The sequence below is a fragment of the Patagioenas fasciata genome, chromosome 5, assembly GCF_037038585.1.
Source record: "Patagioenas fasciata isolate bPatFas1 chromosome 5, bPatFas1.hap1, whole genome shotgun sequence".
NCBI lineage: Eukaryota > Metazoa > Chordata > Aves > Columbiformes > Columbidae > Patagioenas > Patagioenas fasciata.
The window spans coordinates 59,237,872-59,259,093 of NC_092524.1; the positions used below are offsets into that span (position 1 = coordinate 59,237,872).

A 21,222-nucleotide genomic window follows, 5' to 3' on the forward strand; every position below is an offset into this window, starting at 1 on the left:
AAGCAGACTTGCTTACCAGCTCCTCCATAGCTGTGTCCTGATGAAGTCTGCAGGGTCAGTGTGCACAGCTGGTGCCTCAGGTGCTGCTTCCCTGCAGCTGAGGCAGGAGCTGGAGAAGTGCTCCTGCCTGGAGCACTCAGGATGCTGGTGGCAATGTGGGGGGATGCAGGGGGTAACCAAAGAGCTGTCAGTCCTTCTGCTAGGCACTTGCTTTCTGCTTTCAGACCAGCATTTTCTTTCTCACCTGGGAGTAAAAGGTCTGCACTCAGTTGTCTCCTAAGGCAGGAAAATATTTGAACTGAAGTCTTTTATCAAACATATGAATATGTATTAGGAGGCATAGACAATAATTGCATGGTTATTACACTGAGTTATTTAAACATGAACAGAGTGTTTGGCAAATTAACATATAGAACAATACTGCTCCAATAGCTCAAATGATAATGGGACCTAATAGGATTCCCTTATCCCTAATTCCAGTGAATCCAAGTTAAGCTTTTTTTTTTAAAGTTGTAAATGTGCAGGAGGTGGCTTCCAAGACAATAAAAAGCATTTCTGTGCTCTGAAAAGCAAGCCTTGAGGATGTGACGGCACATGAAAAATTCCTTTAGCTGTGCCTCTTCTCAGCATGGTTTGGATGAGCTGAGGCTGCCCCAGCAGCAGCTGTTTTTTGTGCACCCACCTAAACCAGGAATATATATTTGTCATATCTTGCTTCATTTCTATATGCATTCTGCTCCTGTGGCTTTCTTGGCAGCTGCCTGTCATCTGGTCCTGCACCCCACCGAATCCACACACACAGAGCCAGTTCCTGGGCTAGTGAACTTGCAGAGAACAGGCAACGCTGTCAGGATGCACAAGGAGACATGTCCCTGCCCCAGGCAGCTCATGGGCTAGATCTCAGCAGGCTGCAACAGCGTTTGAGGCAGGCATGCAAGGAGGACAGAGAAATGGGCAAGTGAAAAGTAAGTAAGAAGTAAGTGAAAAGGCTCAGGCAGCTGTGACACAGCTGAGCTGTGTCTCCTGAAAATTCCTCAGAAAATTAGACAAAAGCAAGTTTCACAGTGCCAAATGAGCACATGTGCTCGTGTGTGTGTGAAGGGCATGTATATGCACATGTACCTGTGGGGAGGGTTTGGATGTGTGAGTACACTTGTGCGAAAAGCAATAACCTCCCGGTTCCGTAAAGTAGGTGATGAAATATATAGGTCTGTGTGTGGGAACTGGCATAATAGAATGAATCTGCAAAGGCACAGTGCAATTCTTCATGTTTAAAGTAGGTATTCAATTAGATAGAGATAGATGCAAGTTTAGAAATAGAGCAGACAAAAGCACGGAACAGTTTTCAGCAAAAACAACACCCATGTAAAATGCCAACATTCTGGACTAAATGCTTTGTTAGAATCTATTGAATCCCTAACAGCTGTGGCAAAATGCCTCCCTTGCAAGTGTTACTGGTGGATAAGCAAAATTATCTTGCTATTGTTGCTATTTATGGCAGCACCCATAACATACTAGCTGTTTTCAAAACAGATCGTTTTCCAGCAATCCTGCTACAGCTGTTATGTGAATGTAGATGTAGAATTATTTTCTTCTGTAGTACAAGTTGCTCACTGTAGGCTTCAAGGTTCAAAAAGCACTATGGTGGGTAGAACTGCAGCTAAACAACCCAAGGACTATAACTGCATAAGGGACAGAAGAGCAATCCCCTTATGGTGAGCAACATATATCCTCAACACAATGAGATTTTTAATGTTGGAAAGTATGTTTAACCTTAAATTCACATGTGAATAAATAAGAAAACACTGAGGTACTCTATCTTTGCACTAATGAGTTTATTTTATTACTGCTACAGTTTTTGTGGACAATAAAATCATCAAATACTTCTGGGAATAAAAAGTAATAAGTGAAAGCTTAGAGATTTAGAGAATAATATTTCAGGAATTTTGCCTCAAATAACCAGGTCTTTTATTTTTGTTGGTGCACCTAGCGTATGCACAAGAAAAAACAGTAGTGTTCTGTCAAATAAAAAGAAACATCTTTCTCACTAAGACTGTGTTTATCACACTTTCAAATGTTCTACAAATCAATGCCCCTATTTGTCATTGTAATTCAATATAATAAAAGCTGTCAAAACTGTTCACTTTGCTTGCTAGAGACAAATTTGCTGAAGTTTTGCAGCATGAGCCAAATAACACAGTACCAGATCCTCCAGCTTTTATTTCACTTTGCTCTAGGCAGTATTCCTAGTGGGTTCTGTGCAGTTTTTGCCCGAGTAAGGGCTGAAAGGTTGGGGTTTGAACACGAGATTTTTTAGAAGTAAACGGTCACAGAAATCCCATTTACAAAGCACATTGGGTGACTGGAATGGTACTGTTTGTGAATTTTATCTCTGAAATGCCAACCTTATTTCCTACAGATTATTGAAAAATATAGACTAACTACATCCTTGATGAAATTCCCTCAAGGTCCATGAGGTCACCGCCAGGATTAAAACTGCCTGACCTTTTTCATACAGAGCTCAGAAGCATAGTATTTTGACGCCTACTACGCCTTCAGAGATTGTTAGTCTGTTCCACTAAAAACAAAGATTATAGATCTCGTCTCTCATGAGAAGAGCATTGATGAAGCAACATTCTGTTATTACCTTGTCCAGAGACTCTCCAGGACCACACTGTGTCCTTCTGGCAATAGACAAAATAGATAAAGCTATCACTTCAAGGCAGCCTTGAGTAATGGCTACATTTTCCATCATTTAAAAAGATGCTTTGATGCATTAAATAAAGAAAACTTGTTGGGAGGTTTGTGTTGGGAATAGGTAGAGTTGCAGGTCATGTGAAAGGCAGCTGGGACAGTGGTTAGAGCAAAGGATTAGAGTCAGCTGCTCCTTTTGGTCTTCTCCATTCTATCGACTCCTCCTGAGGCTCGAGACATCTTTCATGGTAAAGCCTATAAACCAAAATCCCTCATCTAACTCTTCTGCAACCGCCTTTCCACATCTGTGATGATTGTAGTAGTTTATCATGTCAAAACACTTTTACAGGGTCAGATAAAAGCTGCTAAGCATTAGCAGCTGTAGTGGCTAGTCAATGTATTTTTACCGCTTTTGAACACGTGCCCAAAGATCATTTGATGAGGATGTGTTCTACATCTGTAAATAAATGCATGTCTGTGTAGACACTGGGACCTGGTAAGACCAGAGAACATGAAAAACAAGACAAAATCTACTGATGTCTGTAGATCCTCTGACTGTGGCTTTTATGGCAGCTGACAATTATTTCTAACTTGGCACCCAGAAGTCAGCCATGGCTTCCAACCTGAAAAAAAAAGCAGAGGGTTAGGCTAAAACACACACTAGCCTCCTTCAGGCATTCAGAGTATTGTGCGTGTGATAAAGGGTTGGATAAAACAGTGGCGAAAGTCTGCTATCTTCCAAGGCTCATGAAAATAAACCACAAGGGCAATCCAACAAAGTCTTCTTTGTTCCTGAACAGAACCAACAAAATGACAGGAATCTGGTGGAAGAGAGAAGGCAAGAAAGAGGTCTGCTGCAGGGAGCAAGTACAGACAGAGTCGCTCTTTGCTGGCCTCTCTGACAGAGCAAGTGCATGATTATCACATGAGCCTCACAAAGACTGGAATTAAAGGGGCTGACTCGGCTGTCACATCGCTTAAGCTGCGCTGAGGTCAAAGGAGTTCGGACTAACTGAGGTCAGCCACACACGGCCCGAGAATAGGGGTCTCTTTTACTAAGCAACAATTGCTCGGGTTGATAAAAATAGATACGTGGAGCCCAGGATGGCTCATAAAGCTGTCCCTTTATGCCAGGCTCCCATGAAGTGCAGTACATAATCAATAGTGCTCCAGAAAGAGCAGAAACACATAAAGGCAGTTAGATGGTCACTAGAAACAAGTGTAAAAGTCAAAACACATGGGAGAAGTTGCTATCTATGCTACCTCCTAAAAGACCAAGGGAAAAAATAATAAGTCTGAAATATTGGCACACAAGCATGATAAAATCCAAATGCAAGCAGGTGTCAATGACCTGACTGTAGAGGAGCCTGCTGTTTGCAGGTCTCTGCATCTCTTCTGTATATTATTTCATGAATCATATCCCCAAGAGAAACTTCTCCTTGCAGATTTCCAGTGATGCCAGGGCTACCAAAGAATGTCCCTGTGCTAAAAATAGTACCTATTCTCTCCCATGCCCTCTGTCCCCTTTCAGCTTCCACTTCACATGATTCAGCTCTAAGAGAGGAGCACTGACCTCGTCTCACCAGGAAAATCAAATATCTCCACAACTTTGACTAACCTTTTGGTGAGGGCGGGACAAGAAGAAATGTGCACATCAACTGTGTCGTCATGTGCTGGATGTGTCTGCATACATCCTGTGACTCTTGTGTTTGAAAGCAAATCCAGTGTTCATCTCCTTCACTATGCAAGCAAAGAAAAGCACCTTTGGTTGTTGTCTCGTTAGGGTTTTTTTGAGGGGAGGACTTCAATAACATTTGTACTGGGTCCATATTAAAATCAATTAATTTTGCCATAGAACTGCATCATGTTTATCATCATTGGCACTTCTGCATATAAGCAAACTCAGGATACTAGTGGGCTTGTTGTTCCACAGAATGGATTAATTGTCTCTGCCCAATAAAATCATACCTTTGTAACCTGATCTGTGAATATTTTCTATATTGACATTATTTGTGGCAACAATGTAAAGTTTTTAAAATAGTTTCTACCAATGAAGTCTGTGTCCCCTTCATTCCTCAGGTCACAACACTGGGGCTTCCTGGTAAACAAATTAGATTTACTATGACAGAGTGAATAGAACCAGGTTTTCAAGCATCACCCTATCACACCTCTCTGTGAACAGGGAACTCGCTAAAACAAATCCTGAAAACAAGCCAAAGAGGGAAAATTGCAAGATGCCCTGGGGATCTTCACAGATGTGTTCAAGCTGATAGTACAGGATGAATCTGAGAAAACAAGTCCTTGGGTAAAAGCTCCTTCTCCTTTACAACCTGTTAATGACTATGTGCTTACCTGTCCTTGAGGAAAGAGCCTTTATTGCACTTTGCAAATCCAGAGGGATTCCCACTGTCCTCAGGGAGGTCTGGGTCAAAAGTTAAACTGAAATCTCCAAATGCACTATCTGTGCTGCATCATTTGACAGACTTTAGACTGGAACTGATGTTTAGTGTCCAGTGCCCTGTAACAGCAGAGAGCTGCCTTTTTTATTCATTTCTGTTCTTTTAAACAAATTCTTTTGCAGTTTTTCTACTCTGTTGCAAAGCTTGGTGTCAGTGCTGTGTCCTTTAGTTCAGAGTCATCTTACAGAAGGACATGTCAATGCCTGTTGTTACTGTGTGTGTGTGCATGTTCAGGCTGGGTGAAGGACAAGTGTCTCCACTGGGTTCTGGAGGAAGCAATACAGAGTGAACTGCCGAAGCCAGCACCTTCGGTGCTAGTGAAGGGAATGGGTAAATCCTCAAACCATGGAATCTGGGCTTTCTGACACATTCGGCATCCTGGTTGGCAGAAAGATAAGGAGCAGGCACTCCCAACATGTACAGCCTGGAGAAGGTGAGGGGCTTGTGATTAGGGACCTGGAAGTTTTCACTCCTGACCTCCTGGTCACTGAGAAGGCTGCTGTCCACCAAACAGTAAGACTCCCTCTTGAGTGCTCTCCATGGAAAATGTTTCAGTTTTCTCTATAAGGAAGTTTACTCTTGTATCTGTAAAGCAACGGAGAGTAATGTGGATTTCTCTCTCTCTGTGTTGTCACCATCTCCTCATCTCAGCATGTGTTGCTGGTAACTTACCCACCCATTGCCTTGGTCTTTCACACCGAGTTAAAGAAAATAATCAACAGAGTAGATAAACCAGTCTTGGCTTGACTAGAGCTTTCAATCGAGTTCAGTAGTAAAAGGAAACCCTAGTAGATCTACTTCCCCACAGCTAGCCTTCCTCAACGCCTAGTGTTAAGATAAATAATATTCTTCAGTATGTAGGATGAAATAAGAGATGCTATCACAGCAGGATAAGTTTGTCAAACACTGCTTACATTAGGCAGCAAACTTTTGTTCACATAGAATGAAAGATTTTGAAAGTAGATAACCAGGCCGGTCTTGGGGATATATCACTTGGGGTCATGATTCATGATCTATTTAGCTTCACTTAGTGCAAAGTATATCACTCACTTACTCTAACAGCCCTTAACAGGGACTCTGACATAACTATTTTTATCTTCTGAATGATATCTAATCAAAATCAATTCTACAACTTCATTTTCAGTCATCTCTGTTCACTGTTCTTTTATTCCAAGTATTCCTTGGCATGGTTTAAGAACTACTGAAATATTTAATAGCTGTTTAAAAGTAAGAGCTATCACTACTTAAACTAGAAATAAGAAGACGACTAAACGGGTCATTACCTTTACAAGAAAAGTGTTTATGGAGAAGGATTTAAGAGAAACAAGATTATAGATCCAACTACTGCATTATTCTCTGTGTTTTAAAGGAGAAAGCAGAGTGGATTTGCAAAGTTAAGTGCAGGATAAGATTATTCTGAGTCTAATAAAAAGATGAAGGTACTGTTAGAGAAAATTTCCAGGTTGCTCAGCCTTTGGAAAAGTCAAGTCACTTCTGGGGCTGTTTAGATGAGTATTCTTTATTCTAACATGCCAAGTATGATCGACATTTTAATTGTGATGCTTGGTCACTAAATGATAGTAGTTGTGAACATGGAAGAATGTATTTTCCATTCAGATGGAGAAAGAGTGGAATGTATAAGATGGAGTGTCTCTGTTCCCTTGAGATCTATCCAAGATCTTTAGAAATCAATGGAAAATCTTTCCATTGAGTTCACTGTGCTCTGGATCACATCCTTACAGAGTTCACTTTGTTGTCAAGTCGGTCCTTCTCCCCCAGTCTGTTGCTCAATTTGCTTTCTGCTGTTAGGATCTTTTTTCCCAAATATTAGTAAATCTGTATAATCTTTGGCCTCTAGCTGAGTCTTTCTTCTATGGCCCACTGTTGCACTGTATGCGTGACTGCATGGTTGAGGGTTGCTCTGGAAATTACTCATAAAAATGAATTGCCTGGTAATACCACAATTGTCAATATGTGTAGGTTGCAGCATCCCCCCGTGGGCCATTGTAGCAGATCATAAAACCTCATTTCCAGGAAAGTTTCAAAACTTTTATTTTCTAAGCAACATTAATTATCAGAGTCCAGATGACCTGTCCCATTTCTCCATCCACTTCCTCTCTTTTTTTCCCTCATCAGACATGCTAGTTTGAAGGGAACTGGCAACAGATCACATGTCAGACTCCTGGTTTTATGCCTCAGTTTCACATCAATGTCAACTGAAGTCTTTAAAAACAGCAAGACTCATAAGCCTAATGCCCAGACCAATCTTTGTATGTGACCATTTTCCCATTGTTAAGCTTTTGTAACAACAGCTGATTTACAAGTCTGACACTTATGCAGACATATGCTTTGGCATTCTACAGGCTTCCTGAGACTCATGCCCTCCAGTGCTGCTTGTTGACCTCTCCTTCAAACACAGGACTTTGAGGGATCATCCCAATGGCCAAACCACTCTGGATCTACATGGTTGTGAAAACTCTAGTCATGCCCCCATCAGAGTTTACAGTGAAGTTTTTTTTCACTGACAAATTATATTCTGTGAGACCAGAACTTTTTGCAGGTACTTACCAGTTCTTACGAGGCTCTTACCTGGGAAAGGTTCTCATGCCTAGGATGAGACTTGAAATACATCAAAGAGCAAGAAAACTGTCACCCCTCCCAGATAATCATCCTATGATTAAGGCACTGACTGGTGGCATGGGAGTCCAGATTTCAAGTTTCTGTTCTGCAAGATGTCTGAATGTCAGAACCCTGCATCCCAGGCAAGCTTTCTGGATACCAAGCTACCAGTTATTCTGAAGAACAGCTTCCTCAGTCTCTCCTATTGGACCTGTTTCACTTTGTATAGATAATTAAACATTAATTGGAACAAGCACTTGAACTTAGACTGCCCATTGGACTATTGCATTGGTCTTTCTACAGGCTGGTGAATAGGTAACTATCTGTACAAACTTGGTAAGTTGGAGAGCAACAGAGGTAGCCGTGATGGTCCCAAAAACTCAAGGGAAAAAAAAAGACTTGTGGTAAAGTCATTTAGTAGCCTACAAAACACCTATTTTTCAGTCCTCGACCTGAATGAGGCAGAGTAAGGAGCACTAGTTGTTCTAGGGGAGCTTTGTCGAATCATCTGCAAAGGTCATGCTTCCATCAAATTTTGAGAGAGATAATATTTGAAAGTCAGACTTTTTTTTTTTTCTGAAGTGAAAAAAATGAATTCCTGTGGCTACACGGTCCTTTAACAAATCCTTTGCATTAGGATGAAGGTGTCAAGCATCTTTAGCATCAGGATAGCTTGACTCTTAAAGTTTCCGAAACCTCTGCTTCAGACATGAAGAAGGTCTTCACTGTTCCAGTTCTTAGTGCAGTGATTTCTTCCTCTGACACTCCTCCCAGCTTTGCTGGCATATTTCAAATTAAGACATAAGTCTATTACTTACATACTATCTTCATGTGACAAATATGACAGTCATATTTAGTCATACAGAAAGATAAATTAAGACAACCAGAAAAAATTCAATTATTAGTGTAAGATTACCATAAAAGACCAGATAAAAGGTAAGACAAGAACTGGAGAGTTTGAGTCCTCATCCTCTTACCTACATGCTAAATAATGTTCTGTAATAACTTTACAGTTTATGTTTGGTGGTCAAAAATGTTTGTTTTCAAACAGTTCTTTGATAAGGCACCTTGATTAAGCTCTTTGATTAGGAGCCAAAATCCATGTTTTAGACATATTTACCTCTCTATAAGCATTTGATATCAACAAGTTGGTATTCCTGTAGACCATGCAAAGTCCTGCTTTTTCTTTAATGTCACATAATACTTCATTTTCATAAGCACTCACAAAAATTCAGTTAAGAGTTAACCAACTAAAATATACAAATATGCAGGAGGTTTTATGAAGAACTACAGCTTCAAAAGGAGTTGGTTGAGGAGTCATGACCTTATTTTTTGCAATAACTTATGCATCATGAACTTACGTAATTGGCAGCAGATAACATATCACACTCTCAGTTTTATGTCCTTGGTTTGACAACAGTGTCAATTGAAGTATTTGCTAACTGCAAAACTGATGGAGCCTCATAGCTGAATGTTTTCATTCCAAAATTGATGTTTGTACCAAAACATTTCCCCTTTATTGTTCTTTTTTAACATTACTAAATTCAGTATCAGAAATTGATAGGGGTACAGATAATTTTGGACATCAAAAAATCTTTCTGAATACCATTTATCCTAGCAAAATGGAAATATCTGAGAAAGAAAAAAGATATATCTCTATTTAAAATGTCATCAGAAAGCAGAAAAGCACACACATGAGATGGCCTTGGAGCTCTAAAGCTTTGTTATCTTTTGAGCAGGAGGCAATGTCAAGATAAACTGTTGGGAAATGAGTGACCTGGATTTTAAAACACTTTAGAAGGCTAGGTTTGAGTCTACTTCTTCCCTTTCCTAGAGACTGCATTATCAGCAGCCAAGAGACAAGGCTAGACTGGTCCTCTGTGTTGAAACCGGACACCTGTACCATCCACTAAAAAGGTCATTCATCTTAGGACAGTGGAACCTTCATAAGCTACAGCAGAAAACTAATAAAGTAACAAGTCATTATACAAAAGCAGGGGTTTAAAAGGAACCTTAGTGAGTAAAGGTCCTTAACATTCATTTAAATTCAATGGCAATGAAACCTAAATTTACTGAGGGTCTTTTGGGTGATCTGAGGCTTAGGAGCAGGACTTGCTTGGTTTTTGGCTCTGAAATGCGTATTTTGTGAGGAGCAGTTCTGCTTCAAGACACTCAACAATTCACAATAATATACAATATAGAAGAAGAGAATGGCTGCAATTTTATTAATTTCAAGTTTTCTAGTTGACAAAATTACAAATGAATGACAGGAAATAATCATATGCCATCAGTTCAGTAGACCATTTGCTATTATGTCTCATCTGAAACTGAGTTTAAATTGACCTGAAGAGAACCAGTTATGTATTTGGAATTCTGGCTAACAGTACATTATGACCAGCAACATAGGTTACTTGGTAGACAGCAGTTTTGATTCAACTTTATTAAAAACTTTCAGTATCTGGGAGACTAAAGTGCCATCAGTAGAGCTCCATGATGTAGTTAAACTAGGAGAAGCTATAAATAGGAGCCAAGGAAGAGAAAAAAACCTCAGTGAATAGCAGGAGAAAAGACAGAAAGTTAAAACTGGAAAAACTGAAACTGATATGCATAAGAAAACGGGAAACACATTCATCAGGTGGAAGTAATGCAAGGAGGTGCAGTATTGAGAGAAACCACAAGTATAGCACGAGGGTCTACACTGTCACGCAGCAAGAAAACAAAGCTCTTTGGAGCTGTTTATACAAAGGTCATTACTTCAGAACAGATATGGTGGTGCACTTTGAAATCATAGGGGAAATCTGGCTTGAAGAGATGTCGTAAACTGACCAAATCCTTTCCTGTTTGTGCAGGAACAACCATATACGTATTATTCCCAAATTCTGTTTTGTTTATGCTTTTCTTAAAACCTCTCATCAGGGATTTCATTCAATTTCCATAGTGCTTTGCCTTCTCTGTCATTACAGACATTTTCCTGAGCTCTGACTCAAATCTCTCACTGCTATATAACACTGCTTTCTGCTCTGGACAACACACTCCCAATACAACCTGTATTGTGTCTGCATTAGCATTTCAGTTCAGACCGGAAGTGCATTTTTCCTTCAAAAGTAGAGAAGTCTCCACATCACCTCTATTCATTATGCTCTAGTTTGAAGAACAAAGCAGTCTCAGACTCAAAGATTTTCAGAAAAAATTTACATCAAAAAGTGTGTTCCAGGAGCACATCTAATATCTCCAGTCGGTACATATATCCTTTTTTAGGGACCAGCCCAGAACGGTCCCAAAACTTTAAAGCATACATAATTGTAGAAGTTAAGCCTGCAGTACCAACCATTCTGTTCTACAGGTCCTGTTTTGCATCCACCCCACACTACTTGCTTACATAGATGTAGCTGCTGACAAACATTCACTGAAGAACAGCAGAAGCTGTGATGGCGTGGAGGAACTGATTTATTAGGAAAGAGCAAGCCAGATAAATGAAGAAGGCAAAAGGAGTCTCAGAGTCATCGTTTTCCCTGGTCACTGTGACACGGAATAGTTATTGTCATGCAGCTGTGCGGCCCTTTCCCCTAGGGTGACCAATACCCGAGGTTGGTCAGCTTGAGGACACAAAGGTGAATTGTAATGGCCAGCAACTATATAGACTTTAAAAATGTAAGATTTTAATTCAGTATCTCAGAACATAACCAAGGATAAGATGTAATTAAGATAAGAAAAAAATAAATACTTAATTTCAGAAGACAATGTCCTTCCATGACGTCTTTTAAACAATGGAGCAGTCTCCCAGACTCTTCTCAGTAATGGATCTTATTTGTCTGGTGCTTTTATAGCCAGATTGGCAGATGTTAGAAAACAGCCTGCAGGATACAATCTTGCTTTGGCAAGGAGTTGGGCTGGATGATCATTTCCATCTAAGCTTCCTCTCAGTTCACGGTAAAGTTTTGGAAGCAGGATCTCTTTCTTGCTTTGTATTTGCCAGATGAAAACACATGTCAGCTGGAGCTTCTAGATATAACACTTAGCTGCAAGAAATGCCAGTTAGAGCTCTTGAGGTCTGATGCAAACATCCTTGGAGATTACTGGTATATCTCCACTGATTTGGGCACCCTCAAAACAAGCCTTTGATCCTCCCAAGAATGGATGTTCATCTGCAAATGCGTGAGGAGTCAGAGCCACTCTTCCCTCTTAGTTACCCAAGTTGGCAAGAAGTAACCCAGCACCGGCACAAAAAATTGTACATTTCTGTGAACAGGTTACTTTGCCTGAGCTAATATTTCCTGCTAAATAGTGTCATGCCTACATTGATACAGCTTCTGGATTCAAGGTCACTTGTACCTTGTCAATCTGCGCATGCTCTCATCAAAATGTCTTTAATTAATCTCTATGTTAATAAGCAAAAAAAATCCCAAAATAACAAAACAACTTCTCCCTTTCGAGCCATTCCATATGTCTCATGTCTTTAATGCCTCCCAGTACACTGAAGCATGAACCACCTTTATTTAATGTCTAACATAGAATCAAGCACCTTGACCCAATAAATGCAACAGAGGCCAAGAGAACTGCACTGCACTCACAGCACCTGAGAGTTTTGCTCGCTCTTTGGGGCTGGCTTGTCCTGTTAAAATTTCGGTAATGTTTAACCTTCTTCTCTAAAAACTTATTTCTTAAAAACATCTCCAGTTTAGCCACCCATAAATAGAGTCATCTAAGCCTTACGTGCCATTTGGAAAAATCACAGCCACGTTCTCGAATGGAGAAGCCACGATTTTATTTCCACAATATAGATGTAAATTAGAAACCCTCCTTCTCTCTTTCTCAAAATCAAACAATGATCTTTACGGGGCTATATATTGTATCACGTCAACACACATACATGAACACTAAGACTAAGACCACCAATAGCAAATGCAGAATTATTTATTGCTGTGTGAAAAATAAATACGCACAACACAGCAAACAGAAAAAAAAATTGAAAACAACTTTTAGAATTTAGATTGCAGAGTAGAAATAACAGGGGAAGCACTTAAACATATTACTGCCCCAAGCGGGTGTGAATTTCCATGGAAAATAACTACCAAATGTTTCCAGAGCCAACCACAGAAATCAAATAGGATTCAACTTAAACTAGATTTATTCAGAAGATTTTGTTATTATAAGGGCACACATGCACGCAGTATTCATGGTTATTTCTCAAAAAATAAACTTTTCTGGGCTCAAATTTGTGTTACACCAAAAAAGGGTTTTAAAAAGAGAAATCCCTCTATTCTGTGAAACAGTTTCTGGGAACTTTCCTGGAAATCCCAGCAAGACAAGCCAAAGAAAATTATCTATGGGGAATTGTGATTGTTGTGGCAAATATGTGCTTATACTGTGATTCATTTAATTAAGCCCTTCAAGTGAATAATGGGATACAAAACAAGGGACATAGTGAAGAAGTGTAATCAATCTGTAACAAGATCATACCAGTTAATAACTGTACATTATACAAATGTAAATCCAGATCAGCAAAAAAGTCCTACCGCACTTACATATTATGATTTTTCAATAGAAGCTTTAAAGCAGTATTTGTCAATTGTGTTAATTTTAAATTATGTGACTAATGACAACACTATATACCACCCAAGATTTTAGCATGCTGGGAAAATCTTACTTCCCTTTTGAAGTTATATTTCAGAAAAAACAATCATTTCTGAAGGATATTAATGGGGGCAGAGCGAGAGAAGAAACACACACAGTGAAGAAATTAAAATTAAAAAATAGATACATAACAGACATATTAAAAATCCAGATTACAAAGTCTGGGTGGCTATTCTTTTCTATTTCACTTGAAATGAATAGCAATGTGTGAAAATCCAGCTGAGAAAATAGAAACTGTCCTCTCATAAGCAACACTGCTGTTTTCAAACAACAACTGCACTGTTAACACATTAATTTGTATTGTACTCTATTAGTAATAGTCAAAATTTGTTACAAATTTGTGGTTATTGAGCGAACTTCATTGATACTTTCAGTGAATTGGACAAGTACATAACACTCAGCAACTATGGATCTGTGGCTATTAATGGAGTTGTCTTTGAGTAGGTCTGCAGCTACATCTGAGTGAAGACTGGTCTCCAGTGGTCCACAAGTAGATGTACATCTACCCATGCTTATTATGGTACAGTTCAGAGGAATGCGACTTGAGAGTAATTATATTAAACCATTAAAAGAATGTGTAACAGGAAGAAGTGCAGGACACAAAGATGTAGACTGAGATGCCGCTGAAGTTAGAAGTGATGTTGATAGCCTTTTAATGAAGTGCAGCAACACAGATGAAAAGAGAAGCACATGCTTTACATTAATTTCTGCAGTTTCTGACGCACCACTCATAACACCGTCACAATTATAGCATAGCATCTTGGACCAGGACTTCCAACAGTCTTTTAAAAAGTATGTACGTTATCTCTCAGTGCTGCCTTGAAAATTTGCCTTAGTAAAACCTTGAGTGCCTCAGATTACTCAAAGTTTCCCATAACATTTTGATGTTCAAGTTGCCTATGATAGCAGATTGGATGAGATCAAATAGGCCAGCTGAAAAATCTTGATGCACTTCATTTTTCCCTCTTTAAAAATAAATAAATAAATAAATAAAGAAGTCAAGAAAGAAAGAAGTCAAGAAAGAAGAAAGAAAGAAGTCAAGAAAGAAGTCAAGAAAGAAGTCAAGAAAGAAAGAAAGAAAGAAAGAAGTCAAGAAAGAAAGAAAGAAAGAAAGAAGTCAAGAAAGAAAGAAAGAAGTCAAGAAAGAAGTCAAGAAAGAAGTCAAGAAAGAAAGAAAGAAGTCAAGAAAGAAGTCAAGAAAGAAGTCAAGAAAGAAAGAAAGAAAGAAAGAAAGAAAGAAAGAAAGAAAGAAATAGGATCACATTTTGGGCACCTGCACACATATTGATAGCACTATCCAGTTACAAATATGGCAAATTCTAGGGCAGTTTTACACAGCTCAATTAGAGCAGAACAGGAAGCAAGGATTTGCACCCCAGTCTTCAAATGTGTACAGGGAGAGAAATGCCACATTCGGACAACTTCTCTGTCTTACATGGGAAGGAGTGACTCCACCCCAACATACAACATAGCTGTACTGGCAGAAAGCTGTTAGTAATCCCTTTAGTACTGTCACCCTCCTGTATTTCAGGACACAAATGCACAGGCTGAACTCCAACATTAGGCTGTTCAGCCCTCAGATGGCAAAAATCCATCTAGAATTAAAAAATAGTACATCAAAATAACATACAATAAATAATGTGTTTTGCGGTCCTTACTTAGCAAAGCAATTTCCTCACATCACCTTTCCCAGAAAGTGAAGGCTGCAATATAATATACAGTGCTAAATTAAACCTTACACAAACATTACTGACATGTACAGATGTACCCTGCTTCAAGTGCTTACTCATCGTATGTAATTCAAGTAAATGGCAAGTTATCGGGGGCCAAGGGCAAGCATTACAAGAGGATTTTTCAGCTATTCAGAGCTATGAATCAAAGGTGATGTATTGTTAAATCGAATGTCTGTGCAGGAGGACTGTGGTTATGGAATTCGATGGCAACGAGCACTGCATTGAATATAAATGTCACCTTATTTATCATCCCTTATTATTTTTAGAATGTTCATTGCAAGGAAATACACTTAAGCAACTTTAATTCTGTACTAGAAAGATCTCTATAAGAAAAAAAGTTGATTCCAGAACTTTTCAGAAATAGCGTTTTCAATATCTACAGTTCCCACAGCTGGGAAAAGAAACACCTATTCAACTACAGTCTATAATAGTATTCATCATATCAGGTCATTCTGTGATACTTCCATGCAGGTGTTTAACTGATCACAGCTTGCTTTCCTAATGGAAAAAAATAATGTATCATACACCAAATAAAATAAATCATTTTTACACACAGAAAGGAAGATAAATATTTTATAAAGGCTTTCTCTGACTGATTATTGCTTAGAAATGAGAAAAAGCCCCAAACACCTTAAATGTTGGTGGCTGCATCACTGCCTCTTATTGCCACATGCTCCAGTTTGATCATCTCCTGTCAAAGACCAAATGGCCAAAGTGATGGTGGCACCCCCTAGTTAATCTGTCCTGATTCCCCAGATGAGATACTACTCACCAAAACCAGGACTGCTTACTACAGGACTTCGTCCTGTCTGCTCAGTGCGCATGTTCTTCCAGCTTGGTTCCCCCCTAAAACAGGGAGTCTGCTAGGACTAAGCTTGGGTGGCTCTTGATGAGAGGTGACTATTAGCACCAAAACAGTTCCATTAAACCACACAGATCTGGGATCCTCCCCTTCTTGCTTCTTAATTGCCACCATGACAATGCCAACTTAAGTCACCAGTACTGAACATATGCAAGATTTGGACCAGTTTGTATCCCTTGGAGTTGTTACCTAGTTTGCTTTCGGATGCACTATTGCATTTGGTTTCTATTTCTTAGATCTTCTCCTCAGCCATAAAGCTGGAGAGCGTATGGGAATAACTCTGGGGGAAGACAGCCCTGTGGCATAGAGAATGCAGTAACGTGATGCCCGGTTCTTCAGGTAACAGAACAAAACTGCTGTAAAGGTCAGGTCCAAAGCCACTATTGAAAAGGACTGATGTCATGCCGAGAAGCAAGTGCTTGTTGCAATATCTCTCTGGCATCTCACTCGAGAAAGAGCAGCATGATTTATCACAATAACTGAAGTCATCTGTGTATAAGAAACACAGTTACAATAGAGTTAGGCAAGTGAGAATATTCCTAATAATGGAAATCTACACCTTTAATATTGTAAAATGTTTAATATTATGATAGATTTTTAGTGCTAATTTGGCCTAAGAATCACTGTTTCACAAGCACTGTGGTATTTTTAAGCAAAGCCTTTTGAATTCTTTTAAAATATGTTTACAGTAGTTACAGAAATATCACATTTTAAAGGTACATTTCTAATTACATTCTGGCAGAACTTCAGGTGGAAACACTAGCAGCACTATTTCAATAGCAAAAGCTATGATAACTTACATCAGCCGAGGTTATCTGCTGTCTGCTGATTATTACGATGAAAACATCAGTACAAGAATATGGTCAGCAAAGATGACATGGAAAACTGGAGTGCAAAAATTGGGAATGAGTTTATGAAATCTGTGGGTGTACAAAACAAGACTGGGCTATTTCACTGGAAGAACTCAATGGCTTCAAGGACTGAAGCAACACAAACAGGATGAAATCCAGAATTGCCTAGCTCAATTTCATGAAGCTGGCAGAAAAAATATCACTATAACTGGGCACTTGCCAACTGCATGGGGAGGAGAAAACTCGAGATGGTTCAGTCAAATTCAGGGTTAGCATGAGCCCCTAAAGAGAGGCAGCTATGGTAAACAAGTACAATTCAAAAACACGTGGGGTGTTTCCAGCAGGGAGGGATGTGCTGGTCATACGTCACTGGAATACTGTGTAAAATTTAGGTCACCCCATTCAATAACTGACACAGCTGTGCTCCATATGGGGGACATCCACAGCCACAGCCCTGTCACTAGGCCCCCGAGCATGTGCCTGGGCTCCCATGTTTGTGTCTGGGAAATCCCATGCCACGCACCGCATGAGCAGGAATTCCAGTCTGTGGGGAACGTGAACGACACAGATGGCCAGCGAGCGCACAAGCGGCCCGACGCTCTCCCATTGCACTGGGCTCACCGAGACGGGCTGACTCCACGGTGCGTTGGCTGATACAGTGGAGAGGCTGCAGAGTCACCATACATAAAGTTTTCACTTGTCCTATGGGTTGCAGGTAGGTCCAAGCTATATTGCACAGCACTGATCAAATAACACAGCGCATGGAGGGTACACCCAGCATGTCACTGATAGAATCATACCGTAGAACACCAAGTTGGAAGGGACCTCATTGTCCAGGTGTTCAGCTGTCAAGCTGCATCTGTGTTTGTCCTTGACTTCCAGACATCAACCAGACTGATGAGAATGACTGTGCTGAAGCAGTGACTGTATGTTGTGCCAAGCAGTGCTAATGCAAGGGAAAGAGGAGAGGGCAGAGCCATCTCTTGTTGTCCAATTAATTTCTTTGTATATGATGCAGGAAAATGGACTTGACATGAAACAGGTGCAGAAGATTGCTTCTAAGAGGACCAGAGAAATGGAAAATCCATCTCATGAGAAGAGGCTGTGAGCACATCTGAATAAACAGGTGCAGACCAATGCGAGACTCAGTTGGTCCCATACTGGCCCAGAATCCATATAGACCAAATTAGCACAGTGCTAATGAAGTCTCCAGCAGAACTCACCAGCTCAGGCTTAGCATGACATTGGCATAGCCCTACAGGCACTGGGAGAGGGCAAATTTTCATCCCAGCTCACTCAGATCATTAGCAGAGAGAGACGGAACCTGCCTGCCCTCATCAGTGCCAATATACCACACAAGTTTGGCTCGCTAGCCCTGGAGGAGCTGTGCCCAAAGGGACAGGACTGACCTCTTCAACATACCAAGGAAGGGCAGGCAGGAAAACTGCCTCAGCAAAGAGACAGTGTTGGCGTAAGAACAAACGGGTGTAAATCCACCATAGATACAGTTAAGCCAGAAATATGAATGTCTAGCCATTATGGTAGAGAGATCCTGGAAGAGCTCTCGCAAGTAATGGGGGTAAAAATGTAACTAATTTTAAGGTGATGCTTGATGCGTTTGAACAGAACTCTGTAACAGAGAGGTGTCTGAAATACTCCTAGGTGCCCTGTAAGACCCCACCCTGAAAATCTCCATTAGCTGTGAACTGCAAAAAATCCAATTGAAATCAAGAATTTAATTAAAAGCAGCTCTTCCGAGCTGGCTGCTGGCAGGCATTAAGGCTGGTAAAAAGTGACAGCTGCTTCATTGGCAGCGCAATGTCAGCGACTGTAAAAGAGGCCAAGGAATAGGCACGGGCCACCACCACCCAAGGACCACCTTTTGAAGAAGGTATTTGTAAGAAAGGCTTCAGAGCCCTTTATCTATGCTTTCATCAGCTAAGATACTTTACTCCTACTTTAATTTATATATTGCTGCTGACTTCCACTTTTTTTTTTTGTTTGTTTGGCTCAGTGGGAGCATCATGCCAATTAAAATTGAAAGAAAGAAAGAAAATGTCGGTTTTTCCAAATGCAACATAATTGTTCTTAAAAGAATGTTTGCTCAGTACCTAGTAAATCCAGGGCTTGTTTGTAATAAATATGCATTTCAGACTTCTTTCCCTTTTCTACGAGAAAGCTTAAGTCACTTGGAATCATTTTATTCACATATGTACTCCCTGCTTTGTATATGATTCCCATTTCAAAAGGGTTGTGAATACCTTTTCTGAAAAAGCACCGTTTTCTAGTTATAAGAAATTTAAACTTGGTTTCAGGTAAGAAGTAGCAGCAAAGGATTAGTACCCTCACAAAATCAATTTTATTGAAGTGTCAGAAATAAAAGTATCGTTGGATTCCAGGAAGCAGGTTTGCACATATGTTAATATTCAGAGGCAATTTGTGGCCCTTAATTTAAGTTTCACAGAGGATGGTGGACCGCTCCAGGTATCCACAATAATTCACGCGTTGAAAAGAGTGAATTGGAACCCAAAATTTAATATCTAAGTTTAAAGCAACCATTTAATCTTTGATTGTTTTTCTCTGCCAGAGCTTCTGGTGGAAATGATGGGCCCTATGAAATGATGAGCTGTATCACATGGCAATACTTGTCACAGTTTCTGCCTGTGAAGAGACTGTATTGCTTTGACTAAGAATAAAATTCACAGAAAGTAAGAACTGTTGGGCAGCTAAAAATAAAAAGTCACAGGAGGACGCGCTGTTAGGCATAAACATTGAGACCCTTCGAATCAACTTGAGCCATTGAGCTAACCTAAACATTTTAGGTCGGATCCTGATCCCAGTGGATTCAAAATGATTTGTGGTGAGACCTAATGTTTCTCCTTCTTTTTTCTGTTTTCCTGCTAATGAGTATCAGATACAACATTGCAAGACTATTCTGTAAACAAAGTGCAAAATTAATCATTTTCAGGGGAACATTTTATTCACAGTAGGCTGTGTAGGAAAGGAATTAAGTCTAAGTAAATAAACAATGAAGGTAAATAAGAATACACAGAGAAAGTGAAAAGATCATCAGAAGATGCCTGCTAAAAATCACTGGATATAATGAAGGCAAAATATACCGCTTATGAGGTAAATTCAATGACTGAGTAAAATGCTGAGTAATTTCATCTGAGCATTAAATTATTTGCAGTTTCCTGCATAAAAGGAAAAAATAGAACAGGAATTCGGGCCCTTGTTACTCCCAAGATCTTTTCTTCATCCAAGAGCAGAAAAGCGAGCAGGTTTACAAAATTTTATTTCAATTAAAATATTCCATATAAACAATGCATAGTTGTTCAGACTAACTGACCTCTACTTCCAATTCTTTCTGGGCAAAGTTTTAGAAAGAAATACTGCACTGCAATATAAAATAAGCAAATTGCATCTATTTTGGAACAAGTGGAGAATTACATGCAGTTCAGATTCATCAAAGTTTTTCTATCTGGCTGCAGAGACCTATTATTAGCACGTGTCAAACCTGTTCAGAAACTTCTTTATACTATTGATAAACAAGCCACACATTAAATTATGAGATTAAGACGTGTATTCCTTCCAGTTCTTATGTATGTTTAGCCATTAATCCAAAATAACATTGCCAAACCCTGACCACAGGAACAGTAAAAATAAATACCAAAGGTCTGGGAAGAGAAATCCTGAGGTCACAAAGAGAAGGTAACTTCAAGGGAGTATCCTGGAAATTAAGATTTATAAATCATCATGAGCTGAAAGAAACACATTTCAGGAATTGCATAATGCCATTTTACAGGGCTAAAAATAACAGAGTCGTGGTGCAAATGCCAGGAAAAAAAAATCACTGGAAAACTTCACAAACATTTATGTTCAAAGAAAAGGCTCGAAGAGGGCGAGTTATTTGAGAGCCAAAGTACCCAGCAATGGTGGCTTCCAGCCTCCTGTTTGGCACGCCACTTGCTTCAAACAGGTCTGTCATGCTCAAAGTGGCCATTTACACAAAACATGTAATATACATGTAATATACATTTTAGTGATGCTGGGGATAAAAGGTCAGTAGATTAATCATCTCTGTTCTATATTAAAAAGTGAGCTGATACTCCTGCCTTTCTGAGTAAACTCCTCCATTCTTGCTGAAGTATTTGTTCCTTTACTTTACAGATTATTCAAAACCGTTAAACCACTGCTGGGTAAAACCATTATATTGTAGAAAATGAGGGTCACCCTGAAAAAGATTATCCCAGACATGATCCCTAAAGATTTTTCTTGAATAAATGTTTTTTTTAAATGCTATTTTTCCTGCCTTTCCCTCCGAGTCGGTAACAGATTGAAAATTCAAATGTGTATGTCAGTTCAGGCAG

The 21,222-nt window shown here is 39.6% G+C and overlaps 1 long non-coding RNA gene across 2 annotated transcripts in view; it reads right to left on the minus strand.

Moving 5' to 3' along the window:
• Window positions 1–1,852: 1,852 nt before the first annotated feature.
• Window positions 1,853–21,222, minus strand: part of LOC136101764 (uncharacterized) — an 82,660-nt gene continuing 63,290 nt past the window's right edge. For both annotated transcript variants that reach the window (XR_011739193.1, XR_011739192.1), the window contains exon 5: window positions 1,853–3,317. This is a non-coding gene — a long non-coding RNA (uncharacterized lncRNA). The remainder of the gene's footprint in view (window positions 3,318–21,222) is intronic.